The sequence below is a fragment of the Hemiscyllium ocellatum genome, chromosome 6 (assembly GCF_020745735.1).
Source record: "Hemiscyllium ocellatum isolate sHemOce1 chromosome 6, sHemOce1.pat.X.cur, whole genome shotgun sequence".
In the NCBI taxonomy this organism is placed as follows: domain Eukaryota; kingdom Metazoa; phylum Chordata; class Chondrichthyes; order Orectolobiformes; family Hemiscylliidae; genus Hemiscyllium; species Hemiscyllium ocellatum.
Window position 1 is genome coordinate 100,589,773 of NC_083406.1, and position 16,107 is coordinate 100,605,879.

The following is a 16,107-nucleotide window of genomic DNA, read 5'->3' on the forward strand; positions in this document are numbered from 1 at the left end:
GAATTCTCCAAGAAACTATTTTTTTAATGACGGTACAATCTGTGTGAAAAACATAACAAGACAGCACTTCAGCCCACATGATGTGATCATTATTGCTGGAGTCCACCTCATTTGAGTAAATGCTGCATTTGTGAGAAATATTTCCAGTTGAAAGCTCACTGTTCTCGGAATTGGAAATGATATGTTACTTCATTGAGTGCTTTGTGATGTCCTAGTTTTGTGAAAGGTGTTATATAAATGTGACTTAGTTTACATTGCTGGCATTAAACAGCAGCAACAGTTATGAGGAAGTGGTAACAAAATATATTTTTATCTGTTTTCTTTATCCATAGTGTTCATCGTCGTAGTGTGAAATTTGCCAATTTTGGGTCATTGAGGCCTCAGATTACATGGTGTCTGTGAGAAAATGGCCACAGCTCAGTGACAGAGGCCACTGAGGATATTAGACACAAGCAATTAACAGCCCATGTACCAGCTGAGAGGTTGTCAGAACATTACACCTCTCTTCTGACTTTTAATGAGCTCAACCATGTCCTCACCACCAGACATAGTACATATACAAACTGGGGTCAAGCAAGATTACATCATTGCACGCTGCTCCATCTTCCTGACTGCAACTCTTCACCCATATCCATGAAACCTGATGAAATGGAGTTTCTCTACAGGATCAGGAAGAAACTGGTCAACCTGCAGGTTCCTTCTTGTCCAGAACAAGGACTACCCCAATCTCCATCTTGAGCTGGAGTATGCAAATGCCGCTGGTATGAGACTTACATTCTGAGGCCATAGTCCAAACCATTGTTGATGCATTCAAGCAATTTGAAAGAATGGGCCTTTGGTGAAACATCCTCTACTGGCCTGCTTCTGCCATGCAAAACTATCTCCCATTTACAAACCTTTGGAGCCTACTCTAAATAAGGACAAGCCTCAACAATAACATTCAACATTGCTTCCAATGTGCCAGCACAGCCTTTGGCTATTCAGGAATAGGGTTTTGGATGACAAAGACCTTAAACTTTGGACCAAGCTCATGGTCTACAGGGCAGAAGTGTTAACTACCTTTTTGTATATGTCAGAGATATGGATACACCAGACACGTCAATTTCTTAAAGAACTATTGCCAGTGAAGCCTCTGTAAAATCTTACTCTCTATGTATCTTACATTGGCTTCATGAGCTTGGCTGAACTTGGTCATTGATTACTGTGCTGAAAATGTGTTGCTGGTTAAAGCGCAGCAGGTCGGGCAGCATCCAAGGAACAGGAAATTCGACGTTTCGGGCAAAAGCCCTTCATCAGGATTACTGTGGTTATGTTAAGACAGTGTTTTGTCCTTTTTTTAAAGAACATTTTAGTCATTAGAAGTCTCAAATATTACAATAACATTGTGCAAGTTGAAAATTGATTGTCCATATTTAATAACTATCATGAAATTTTATCAATTGTTTCTTTCAACTTCAGGAACTATATCACTTGGCTGAATGGTAATGCTGTTACAGTAGTGTCACTTGTAAATGGGGAAGTTAATGACATTGTTTGGCTTAGAGAACAATGCATCCATGGATTAGCTTCATGCATTCCTTACGTACCTATTTTGCAGATGACCTCAGGGAGAACCTGGAGTGTTTCTATGGCCTGAAAACTTATGGTCTTACTTGTTACAATGGAATAAGCTACAATTTGCTTACAACATGTGGTATAACACTGTGATAGTTTCTTTTGAAAAACAAAGCTTTTGCAGGTGCCAAACCTCTGTCAACCTTGTAACATAGAAACCACATGTTAAGCTACTTGATACAAGCCCCCCTGCTGTTGGAGGAGGTATAACATCATGGATAATAAATTAACTAATAAAAGACAGAGCGATCAGGTAAGGAGGATATTTTCAGAATAGTAACCTGTAACTAGTAGGATCAGTGCTACAACTACAATTATTCACAATATATGTTCATGACATATATTATAGAAATGAACGTATTATTGACAAGTTTGCACGTGAGACTAAAACAGTTGGAAGGTAAGTGGTGAGAATGACAGAGTCTACACCAGGATATAGACAGGTTAAATGAATAGTCAAAAACTTGGCAGATGGAACATAATGTGAGATTGTGCACTTTGGCAGGAAGAACAGAAGTGCTGAATTGTATTGTGTTGGAGGAAAGTTTAAGACTTAAGAAAAACTTAATAAAACTACAGCTTTGGGGATGGTAGTGCATAAATCACAAAAGCCAGCATACCAGTTTAGCAGGTAATGGAAAGCAAATGGAATGTTGGCCTTAATTTCAAAGGGAGTGGAGTATAATAGGGCAGTCTTAGTGAAATTATACAAGGCAATGGTTTGACCACACCAAGAATACAGCATACAGTTTTGGTCCGTTTATCTAAGAAAAGATATACCAATATTGGAGACAGTTGAGAAACTGGTCACTTAGATTTTTTTCTGAGGAGAGATTGAGTAGCTTAGGCCTGTACTCATTGAAGGTGAGAAGAATGAAAGGTGATCCTATTCAAACATGTAGAACTTTTGGGGCACTTGACAAGGCATGATATTAGATTACGTTCTTAAATTTTGACACTAAAACAAAGACCTCTTTTATTCGGTTGAGAGTGCTTCAGCGATCCACATTTCACATGCCTACTAGGACCTCTTTTATAATTTATTGGAATCACTATTCCAATTCAATGCATTGGTCCTCCTCTCCTAAGGAGTGAAGAAGAGAATCCCCAAAAAAAATCCTTGAAGCCAACTTAATAAAAGAGGAGGTAAAGGGGAACTCACAAACAGAGCAAATAACGAGAGTTTTAGCTGCAACAAGAACTAAATAAACTTATTTCTTTAAACTGTCTTCAGCCTTTGGATCACGGTCTAGCACTCTTGGCAGCCAGTTTTACTCTGAGGCAAATACGATTCATCTTGAATGAGGTGGAATTCCCACCCAAAAATGGCTAGGTGTTTCTGAAGTCCACCAGGGATAATAGTGGAAAACTGCCGCACAACAAAGGTTTCAGAGTTTTGACATTATTGACTGCAGCCCTTGTCATGTTCAACTGTATGATGCAGAAATCCAGGCTCCAGTATCTTCAGAAAGTGAGAAAACATGCTGAGAAATGGAAAATAATTATTATCCCTCTGTTTGCAGGTTCAGCACTGTCTCACAATTATAGTGCCAATGTTGGAAATTAATATTATGACAGAAAGTCATAATTATTATAGAAAATTATAATGTATGTGGTATAATTTAACAGCTCTCTCTGCTGGATGATACCAAATAGCAATCAAATCAGTGCTATTTATACTCTTCCATCGAGATAAATATACAAATGATGTGACCTTGATTATATGGCAAAGTTTGGACCTGTTCGCATGTCTATCAATTTATGGCGAAATTTTACATAGGGTGATTTGTTAGACAGAGCCCGATTGCAGTAATTGCACTTATTTGCAGATAATTTTCATATGAATTCTACATCACACTGTACAGGTAACATTTTGAACACAGAATAAAATAAATAAGGTTAAAATAAGAAATCATGTGAAAAATGTAAACTGTTTGCTTAAAACATTTTTGGGATAGTTGAAGGAGCTACAGAATAATTTCAGGGAAGTAATTGTAGATTTAATTCTTGCTTGTTATTTTATTTAATTTGTAATTAAACTTAATTTAATTTGATTGTTTTGTTGCCTGAAACGTTTGTAACAGCAGAGTTCAATAACATTACAACAATGATTCATTCAAATACAGAAAATTTTAATCTTATTTACTAAATATTCTGTAAAGAAAACCTGTAGTAGTTATGACAAGCTATAAACAAATCACTTATACAGCAATTTTTTTAAACTAATATTCTACCTAGAGTTTCTTAAAGAAAAACATATTAGAACAAGCAAGTTATTTACTTTTGAAAAGCGATGAGATCTGACAGCCAAAAGGTTTGGCTCCAAAATAATTTCAATGTTCTTCAATTACACGGGAAATTCATCTCAAATTACTTTGGGATGTATTTAAGAGGCATATTGCTTTTGCTAATGACACACTCTTCATTGTCTTCTGAAAAACAAGCCATGACCAAACAGCAAAGGTACAATGACATGATTAGACAATAAACAGGCAAATTTATGAATTGTCTTAAGAGTTCAAAAGACAAATTCAGAAATTGACAAAAAATATTGCAGCTGATATAGAATACTTGACATCCTCCATGAGAATGATTCCCAACAGGTACAGGAATCCTTTGCTATTGGGATATAAGAACTGTTGTGGACTCACTCCATTCAAATGGGATAGCAGAATGGACAATCAGCCATTCATTTGCTCAATAAGGCCTTAAGAAAATATTAACGAGGTCGTGGTCACATGCAATGACCTTATTAAATAAACGGCTGTGCTAGAGCTCTGCACCCAGATGCAATGACCGGAGGATGTATTCTGATATCATTGCACACTGTTATAACTATCTCGATCGTAGGTTATGATAAGGGTTAATAACTGAGAGCTTTTCTTAGAGTTTACAAAATTATGAGGGGATAGGATAAATAGACAAATTTAGACTCGCCTGTGGGTCGGGGAGTCCAGAACTAGAGGGCATAGGTTTTGGGTGAGAGGGGAAAGATATAAAAGGCATCTAAGGGGCAACTTTTTCACACAGAGGGTGGTACGTATATAGAAAGAGCTGCCAGCAGAAGTTGTGGAGGCTGGTACAATTGCAACATTTAAGAGGCATTTGGATGGCTATATGAATAGGAAGAGTTTGGAAGGATGTGGGCCGGGTGCTGGCAAGTGGGACTAGATTGGGTTGGGATATCTGGTCGGCATGGACGGGTTGGACTGAAGGGTCTGTTTCCATACTGTACGTCTCTATGACTTTATTATGAATTGCAGGCTGCCTACTTTTATCATGCAGTGTTTGCTTACAAACAAGGCTTGAACTTCCAATCCAGCCTAAAAGCCTTTAGAAATAAGCAAACCCTGGGGCTAATATGGAGAAGATTGCTGAAATGGAGCTATGCCTTCCATCCTGACCACGATAAACACTGGGCCCCTTGCCACCTGGCATCCTACACCTTATCTATGGCACCCAACCTCATATTACTTACCTGAATCCTACACATCTACCCGGCACCTTACCCTTCAAGCACACTAATCTCACATTTTCTTTATAGGTAATTTCTATATTTATCTATAATTGAGAAATGTTGTTACATACCTCAGCAGCAGGAAGATTTGACTGGGTCCTCTGGTCTAGGGTTAGGGACAAACGCAAGAGCTCTTATCTGCCACACTTTCCTTCTCTACTTGCCATTTGACAGCTGTTATGTAAGTGATGCAGGACCTTTACATTTCAAATTATGGCAACTGACCTCTGAAAAGTTGGGAGTGGTTACTGGAATAAGTCCCCAGAAGCCATCACCAAGTCACCCTTTATTTATAGGTAGAACGTTCTTGACACTGTGCCAGCTCCCTCAGAACCAGCTCTCAGGGTGAACAGAAAGTCTGACATACCTTTCCTGATCTGTCATTAATGGCCCCAATCAGGGAACTCATATTCCACCTGACTAACCTCATTAGAATCACTACAGTTCCCTTCCCCCGACTGTTCTATACTATGAAGGGCCTGTCTACATGAAAATACTGTTCTACGTTTCTGAACATGTACTGATAGGAATCTCAGGTGCAGAGCCTTTAATTGAGTAAAAAAGAGCAGCGTGGCAATCTGCCACTCCTTAGAAAATGGTGCCCTATTTAGACAGGAAGAAAGGACGTGCTGCAAGACCAGGTAAGACTGAGCTATTTATAAGCACACACCAGGTATAGTATAGTCTGATTTTCCACCCTAGGTCTGAACAGTGAGATGAGAGTAGCAGAATAAATTTGAATTTATTTACATCCACTCAGTGTAGATGTAATTTCTTGTTCTCCTATGTCGTGGAAGTAACTAAACTCTGAAAATTCCAGACATGAAAATCAGCGCTGGTCCCTGTGTGTCACGCCATTTGCTCCTCTGGGCCCCCAGTTTGGCAAGCAGTCCCCAACATCTTGGTAAATTCTCCCGGGAACAACGGCCTGCACCCTTCATAAATTAAGGTCTGCATCAAACACACACCTGCCTCACTACAGCATCATGGTGCATTTCGGATTAATTTGGAATCCAATTCTCCACTTCAATGCAGCAATTTGGAGACACTGAGACCTTAAATGTCATGCTGCTGCTCGGCCGCTTTCATGCAGGGACAGGTACCCATCTCTTGCATTGAAGCAAGGTGTACCACAGTGCTCCTCACTGACATTTCACCTACATTTTCTCAGCATCTCTGTCTTCCTTTGCTTGTCTTTTTGTACTTTGCTGCCTCACTCAGTGCTCACAGTAGTTGTCCTGCCTTGCAGTTAAGCACAAACACAAAGCCAGGTAAGTTGTCATGATTGCCAGCAGTGATCAGCCAAAGGAGTGGGCATGTTACTGTACAGCACCATGTCACATCAATATCAAACTTACAGCATTTACCAGCAGCTTATGTGGCAAACACACTGTGTATGCCTCAACCAAATGGCCATGTCTCAAACCCAAAAGGGAGTAATCCTCAGTCAATTTGAGGCAGACTGTCACTTAGGAAGGGGATGTTACCACAGTCAGTCAAGGACAATGTCTGACCTTACTCCAGGCACTTGAACGTGGTCAGTTGGCCACTTGGTATGGTCGGGGCAGGGATTCAGAATCTCTGTAGTCTGTGGTGTGGATCAAAGTCAATCCAGAGGATCATTGAAAGTCAGGAGGGATTTTCACGGGCCACCACTGAGATTTCTTGCTTTTATCATTCCCCATCTCTCTCCAAGCCACTTCCAACTTCTTGTTTCCTGAAGATATGTCATGCCTTCGTTGTTTAATACCATTAATATATATGAACAAGGAACAAGAGTAGGCCACTTGGCCCTATGAGACTGCTCCACTATTCAATAAGTTCATGGCTGATCTGATTTTAACCTTGACTTTACATTCCAGCGTATCCCTTATAATCTTCCATTCACTTGGTAACGAAGAATCTATTTAACTCTGCATAAAATATTTTAAGATTCTGCATCCACTTCCTTTTCAAGATGGGAAGACTCACAACTCCCTGAAAGGAAAAAAAAATGTTTCATACTCTGTCGTAAATGGATGTCTCTTTGTTTTTAAACTATACCCATAGTTCTACATAGTCGCACAAAAAGGAACATCTATCCAACATCCACCTGGTTAAGTTCCTTAAGAATCGCGTACATTTCGATAAGATCACCTCTCGTTCATCTGCATTCTAAGCCTACAGATCCAACTATTCAAATTCACCTCATAAGATAGTCCCTCCATTCCGAGTATCAGCCTAGTGAACCTTCTCAAGACGGCCTTCAATGTCAGTAAATCTTTCCTCAGATAAGGGGCCCAGAACTATTCACAGTGTTCCAGATGGGATGATCTGAACATTATGATGGCATTATGCATTATAGCAAACTCAGGTGGAAGGAGAAGGGTGGTGCTGTGCCAATAGTCCCCACACTCAACTTGATAACATAAATGGAAGCCAAATCTTAATTCAGATAAGATTACGGAAGAGTGATGTCTAATGAATTAAAAGAAATTCAAGTTGGAATGTCACTGGACAAGTGACTGCCTTAACCATTGATCTGTAAAATGTCAAGAACTTCAACTGCTTTCACTTGAGCTGTCTTCAGAAGCTTGCACAGGTCAGACTACCAGGTCAAAAGGAAACAGGCAATGAGGTGATCAACTGAGCTGACATACTAAGCAATTGCAGCATATTGAGACAGTAACAAACTAGTTTGGTTGGTCATTTTGCTGGAATGTCTGACATGTACATACCAAAGCAAATCTTCAATGAAGTGCATGTGTCTGGAATGCATTCTCATGCCAGTAAAAGGGAGCTCTACGAGGTGACTCTGAAGGCTTCATTTTAGGGTTCTGGAAGCAACTTAGAGTCCTGGAGTAGTCCATCCTGGATTTCAGCACCTGAAGCAACCAAATAGCCTCCTTTGAAAGCAAGCACGTATCGCAGAGGAAGAGAACACAGAGAAGAAATCCCAAGCCAGCAAATCATTCAGACCTCAACTCGATGGTATCCAATCATCGGATAGCAGAACCTTCCAGGTACAGATCAACCTTAGCAAACACGTTCATAGCTTTAGGAGCCCGACCAAACAGCCCAGAGATTGAAGATGACTTGCCTGGAAGGACCAACAATACAAAATGTCAAAGTACAAAGGAGTTTTATTGCATGCTGTGACCTTAAAGCAGCTTGAACTGGTTTCAAATATGTTAGTAGGGATCACTTTACAGTAATTGGCATTTTTAATTTTTTCATTGAGTTGGTTGCCTTTGATTCAGAAATGGCTTCGAGATTACCTCAACAAGCAACAACCTGTGTAACACTTTTAACATAATGCTAGTTCCCAACGTTTCACAGGAGTATTGTAAAATGGACAAGTATAAAATAAAAGTATGCCATAGAGGGAATGGAATAGGCTTGAAGGGCCGAACAGACTTTCATTTGTCCTGTTTTAAATTTCTCAATGTGCTCAGTTAATCCCAGAGCTGTGATCTCATCCAGCTTGCCTCTTCTGCTTATGCTCTTCCTTTGACTTAGAGCTTAAGTGCCTCTCACCCATTTTGTCTCATTATAGTGGCACACCTAATAACAAACATAACCCTACTCTTTGGAACACTTTGCCTAAAGCTCTCTTCTTCTCCATCATGGTATGAAATATTCATATGAAAACATAAAGCTTTGTTTATGCATTAGAACAATGCAGGTTGTGGAGAGGTGTTTGAAATTCTGAAAAAGACAGTGTAGTTAGAAAATGACTGTTTCCAGTGGTTAAGGGAACTTGGACAAAGCCCTATAAATGCAAGATTAAATGGAAGAAATTACAGCCAGAGAACAAGATAAACCTATTTATAGAAAGAGCTTGAGGCTGTGGAATTCTTTTCCAAATTTAGTGATTGAGCCAAGAACTATATCAATACTCACGACTAGATTGGATAGATGATTGAAGGCAAAATGATTTCAGGATAAATGCAACTTTGCCTACATGGAGAGTAAATACTGGCCTAGATTTTTTGAGCATAAAGTTTGTTTCTCTACTCTAATTTCTGTGTACTTCCATTTACCTCTCTTTCATTTAAAAATTTGTCAAGTTTTTGACCAAACTTTCAATCATTCTCTCAAACTCATGCTTTCTGGATAGGTATTCTTTAAATGGTGATATATTGGGATAGATGTACAAAGGGATCTGGATATCTTTGTACACCAGTCAAGTTAAAGTACACAGACAGGTGTAGCAAGAAGTTAGGAAGCCAAATAGTATGTTGCCCTTCAGGCAAAGAGGATTTGAGTTCAGAAATAAGGATGACTTACTGCAGATATATGGCACCTTGCTGAGACCACATTTGGAATATTGAGTGCAATTTTGTTCTCACTGCCTAATGGAGAATATCTCTGCAGCAGAGGTTCACTAGACTGATATAGGGAATAACAAGACTGAAATATGAACAGCAATTGATTCAACTAGATCTGTGTGCATTAGAGTTTAGATGAATGAGAGGAGATCTGATTGAAATGTATAAAATTCGAACAAAGCTAGACAGACTAAATGCACTGTGGATATTTCCTCTGCTTGGAGAGTCCAGAAGCAGGTTCACTGTCTCAGGATATGGGCTAGGCCATTTAGGACAGATTCATAGAGTCATAGAGATGTACACCATGGAAGTAGGCCCTTCAGTCCAACCTGTCCATGCCGACCAGATATCCCAACCCAAACTAGTCCCACCTGCAATCACCCAGTCCATATGCTCCAAACCCTTCTTATTCATATGCCCATCCTGATGCCTTTTAAATGTTGCAATTGTACCAGCTTCCACCACTTCCTCTGGCAACTCATTCCATACATGTACCACCCTCTGCATTAAAACGTTGCCCCTCAGGTCTTTATTCTACCTTTCCTCTCTCACCCTAAACCTATGCCCTCTAGTTATGGACTCCCCCACCCCAGGGAAATGACTTTGCCTATTTATCCTACCATGCCCCTCATGATTTTATAAACCTCCATAAGGTCACCCCTCAGCCTCCAACACTCCAGGGAAAACAGCCGGAGCCTATTCAACCTCTCCCTATACCTCAAATCCTCCAACTCTGGCAACATCCGTGTCAATCTTTTCTGAACCCTTTCAAGTTTCACAATTGCCTTCCGATAGGAAGGAGACCAGAACTGCATGCAATATTCCAAAAGTGGCCTAACCAATGTCCTGTACAACCACAACATGGCCTCCCAACTCCTGTACTCAATACTCTGACCAATAAAGGAAAGCATACCAAACGATGAGGAACCTTTTTTTTTCATTCAGAGTGGTCAACCTATGGAATTCACTACCACAGCAAGCTGTGGAGACTGGGTCACGGGATATATTTAACATAGAGATTAATAAATGCTTGAGTATTAAAGGACTCAACGAGTAGGGTGAGAAAGTGAGAACACACTCCTTGTTATCTGCAGATTTGCTACCCATGGGTTCGCATACTTGCAAGATCAACCCCAGACCCCATCTCTTTTCGTAGACTCATCCAGTCTGATAGTGCAACGCTTTATGGTAGATAGGATAATTACATGAAAGTGGTATCCGCAGATAATGAGGAGTTGGCGTATAGCACTGAGATAGATGATTAGTCATAATCATAATGAATTACGGAGCAGGCTCAGGGGGCTGAATGGCCTACACTTGCTCCTAGCTTCCATGTTTCTACGCATTGTCTCCCTTACACATCGTTGGGAAATATCCTTGGATTTTTGTTTGTTATTAGCGAAGATCCTAATGCAACGCATTTACTGATTGTTATGATACATAGACAAGTAGAGTTGCTACAGCAGCACTTCACAAATCTCAGTACAAATTGTTTGCAGCATATCAACAGTAAAGTTGTACACAGTACTTCTTTGGCTATCGAATTCCGCTCAGCAGTTTCAACATTTCTCTTTCTTTATATTGTACGCAAAAGAACACATTCAGAACAAACTGTTGTTTGCAAATGCAAAGTGTGAGATTAAAAATTTTGCAATAATTCTCAGTAGTCAGAATAAGTCCAGTGATGCTGCAAGCCCTGTTCCACCATCGGGGAATATATGGTGGGCCAGGTTGTCCTTGGTGATGGGAACCCACTCCAGTAATTTATTTAAGCATTTCTAAATAAAAGATATGCCTCTCAAATTTGACCTCTGACACATCTGGTGCAAACATAACATTTTGTAACCCAACCATTTTCAAACAGCTCAGTGTTTTGATTTCTTCACATAATGAAGGCATCATACACTGCCATACAATTAAAGCATTATGTCTACATTCTTGCTGGCAGTCGCTGATATGCGCACTAATGCTTCTGTGATCAACTACCACCTTTAAGATTAATTGAGTATAAACCCTTTCTATTTACCTTAGTTATTCATTTAATGAGCATTAACGCCACCCAGATGTCAAGAAATTAAGGGAAGTATTGCACCCAATAAAAGCTATTTTTAATTGATGCTTTCTTTCCAAAGGAAAAGCAATTAATGCACTGTCACTCACAATTACTTGGCACTTGATACGTGTGTACAGACTATCAAATCTGGCCATGTTCCCTGAGGAATTTAGAAGGACCCAGCGCTATGAAAATATATTAATTCTACAGGCTGTAGTTCCTGTTTCAGATATTGTCTGTAAAGGTCGAATTCTCGCTCTCAGGTTGAAAGCGCAGAGTAGACTCCTCAATCCCAATTTGGGAGCTAGTGCCCTCTCTCATTGCATTTTTGGAAATTGGGAATTTTGGGGATGGGGAGTGTTAATATTAATAAAAATGTAGGCTTGCCACCCCAGGAAAGAATACCAAGGCAGCCACAGTGGCTGTTAAGTGCCAAGGTAGGCTGCGCAAAAGGCCCATATTTTGGGATTTGTAATAGAAAACAAAAATAAAATGCCCTTATGCCCTCACACTACCACTCCCCACCCCCCCCACACCCATCACCACATTCTCCATGCCAATTCATGCCATTTCATCTTTTTAGTTCATACATGGATTGTAGCACTGACTAGGTCAGCATTTACTTTCCATCACAACGTTGCAATTTGCCATTTAAACTGCCAATAATGGATGATTCTTTCAATAAGTGGGGCATCCACCAGATAAATGAAGATAGCTTCAATTGTTGGGAGGTGATTGTTTTTTTAACATAAGATAGAGTTGTGAGGAAGGCAGTCTTCACATAATCTCAGGACAGAGTGTCCCTCTAGCAATGAGCCTCTAAAATATTTTTTTCCCTCCTGATGAATTCAGTGCATCTCCAGTCTATCTCAGCAGCTACCTGTAAGCACTGTGGGTCCTAAGCTGCTGGTTAGGCTTATAGATCAAAGAGCTGGACAACTGTACTGAACAAGATGGCAACCCCAACAGCTGTCATGTATGCCAGTGAACTGCTTTTCTGGCCAATAGTTCTCCACAAGGAAACGTGTTCAGTTGTATGATTGGTGAGATCAAATCAAGAGAGACTGTAGTTTGTAAACAAATTTAAACAGATGGAACTGTATTTATTTTTAAAAGTGATCCATGAACAGCCATATGCATCAGTGGGCACTCTAATGCAATAAAGGTGAGGAATTGCATTTTGTTAAAACAAACAAGGGCAGGACTTATACAATTAATGGTAATGCCTTAGTGGTGTTGTCAAACAGCTTCAGGTACATAATGTTTGAAATTTGCAGGTGGACAGGCTGTTTAAGGAGACGTTTAGCACGCTTGCCTTCATTGCTCAGACCACTGAGTATAGGGGTTGGGACATTATGTTGAGGTTGTACAGGACATTGGTGAGGCCTACTCTAGAGTACTGTGTGCATTTCTGGTCGCCCTGATATAGAAAGGAGACTATTAAACTGAAGGAAGTCAGAAAAGATTTACCAGGATGTTGCTGGAAATAGAGGGTTTGAGTTATAAAAGTAGGCTGCATAGGCTGGGACTTTTTTCACTAAAACGTAGGAGGTTGAGGGGTAACCTTATATAGAGGTTTATAAAATCGTGAGAGGAATACATAAGATGAATAGCAAAGGTCTTTTCCCTAAAATGGGTAAGTTCAAAACTAGGGGGCATATTTTTAACATGAGGGGAGAAAAATTTAAAAAGGACAGGAGAGACAACTTTTTTTTACACAGAGAATGGTTAGTGTGTGGAATGAACTGTTAGAGGAAGTGGTGGATGCAGGTACAGTTACAATGTCTAAAAGACATCTGGATAAGTACATGAATAGGAAAAGTTTGGTGGGACATGAGTCAAGCGCAGGCAGGTGGTTCTACTTTAGTTTGGGTACATGCTCGGCATCATTGGATCAAAGTGTCTGCATCCATGCTGTATGTCTATCTATGATTAATATTGACCAGCACAAAAAAATCAAGGTTCATTGTTCATTTGTGTTACGTTTGCTGCCTAGATTCTAATGAATGCACTAGAATTGGTTTCACTTTCAGCAACTTCAATAATCTGCTAGTGGTGATATTTCTGAATATTATCCAACAAACAGAAAATGCACAAAATTACTTGCTACGTGAAGTGTGAATTAAGACTTCAGAGTAACGGCCCATTCCCACTACAGTCAAATAGCTTGGCAATGCTCCTGTTTAATTTTAATCATTGATGATTGTAGATACTCAGAAACAGATACTAAGAGATAGGAGCCTCATCAATGAAAGTTAATAAAAAGCTTTTGTTAAACAAAATCCCAGATCAAGACTCCAAAGCATCTCACAGTTTGAGTCAAAAATGAAAGATTTATCAATCCTATTGACAGAGCACTTAATATGCTACCTTGATATTTTGATTCTTAAATAAAAAAAAGTTAATATTACTAATTTGTAAGATTACTTATTTTCACTTAAGGTTTTCATCCAAAATGTACATTGAACACTGAAGAAACTTCTGGATTTTACAAAGAATTTGCAGTTTTGTAATAGGCCATTCAGCTACACAGATTTATGGTGATGTCTATGTTCTATATGAGGCTACTCCCTTGGTACTTCCCCAGATGTGTGAAAACTGCAATATAAATGTGAGGGATTGGATTTTGTTACTGATACAATTTGTCAGTCATAACTGGGTTTAATGGACCCTATTAGATTCGATTTTTGCCCAGGAATAGTGTTCATGAACTACAGATCTTAGGTGGCCTCATTGAAGGGTGAGTTCCAAGGCAAGGTAGTTAGAAAACTCTCCTTGGTTCTGTTGAACTTCACCCCAGTTGTTTTAGAAGCTGGAGTTTAGGTTTCCCATCTGTGAGAGCCATGCCTTTCCTAATCTCTGCCATTGGATCTGTTGGAAAAGGTATTAACTCATCCTAACTCTGTGAAAACCTAGCCTTTTCTTTATTTCACTCTCTTATATTCCTTTTCACTTCAGGTATGGAGCTAGATTCTTCAGTGTATTTATCCTACTTGACTCAACCATCCCCATGTAGTAAAAATTTCTACACTTCCATTACTCTTTGAATAATTTTCTTTGGAATTATTTCCTTAATTTATTAGTAACTATCTTATATTTATTTCCCATAGTTCTAGAATTGGTGCAGATGGAAGAAATATCTTCTCTATTGAATACCTTTATAAATTTCAAAAACATCTGTCAGGTCATCTCTTAGTCTTCTGAGCCCCATGATGATTTGGTCTTTTCTAACAGTTGGACTCTTTCTCAATTCTGCCATCATTACATAAACTGGGTCCAGTGCTCCTGAATGCTTTGTAATATGGATAATAGAATTATGTGCTTAAGTGGGGTCTTACCAATGCTGCATGTAAGTTTAAAATAATGCCTTTGTTTTTGAATTCTATTCCACTATAGAATGAATCACAGTGCTGTATTTTAATTTTTCCTGGCTATGTTAACTGATTATTTGCTTTTAGTGATCTTTCATTTTGTCATGACCAAAACGTCGATTCTCCTGCTCCTTGAATGCTGCCTGACCTGCTGCGCTTTTCCAGCAACACATTTTCAGTTTTGTTCCCTCACCTCATTTAGATTCATGCTTGATGAGGAACATTTCATTGTTTATTCCTCCAAAAGAAAATGTCCCATTTCAACACCTGAGTAGTAATAACTGTGGTTCTGCTGATAGCACTTTTGCTTCTAAGTCTTTGGGTCCTGAGCACTCCAAGCCTTAAGGTTAAAAAAAAATCAAGTCTGAAGTTCCAACATAATTGCAAAGGAATTGCAGAAATATGTAACATCTTGCAACTAAAATGAACAGCCTTCTTGATTGGCAGAACAATCCAAGACCTCAAGTTAAGACAGCATTTGAAAAGCTGAAGGTGCTCATGCCTAAAGACAAACCCAGAATGTAAAAGAAAAACAAGTAGAGACATCAGAAAACCTGAAAAATCAAACAAAATACTGATGATCATAACACTTTTTTTAAGTAACCAGGGACATCAATAGACCTAGTTAAATCACTCTCACTCACAGAATGATGTCCATCTTCTTAAGTGTGACATTGCCATTCATCAATGCCAAAATGAATACTTCCAACAATATCTCAAATAATGACTGATACTCTCCAGGTTATGCCCCATTACCGTGTGGTAGAATCCATGAAGAGTCCACCATCGATGGGAGAACTGCAAGAAACAATCAACCACTTCAATAAATAACTAAGCCTGCAGCATCAAAAGTATTCCAGCTGAGGTGTCCAAGGTCAGTGGATGTTTGCTTGTATCAAGACTCCAGGCTTTCAATATGCAGATTTGGGAGGAAAACCAACTTCACACTTTCAAAAATGTGAAAACTGTAACTACCTTCAAGAAGGGAGATGGATGGAAGCTATCAAGGTATTTCTTTGTTGATCATAGTAGGAAAAGTCCTGGCAGAGATTCTACTGAATTGCTTATTTAGGGTAGCTTTCAAAATATTGTCAGTGACACAAAGTAGCTTCAGATCTTCCAGAATAATTTCTGACAAGGTCTTTGTTGCCACATAAATATAAGAAAAATGTTGAAAACAGCACCAGGAATTCTTTATTGCACTCACCAACCTGACCAAAGCATTTGATTCAGTAAATTGTG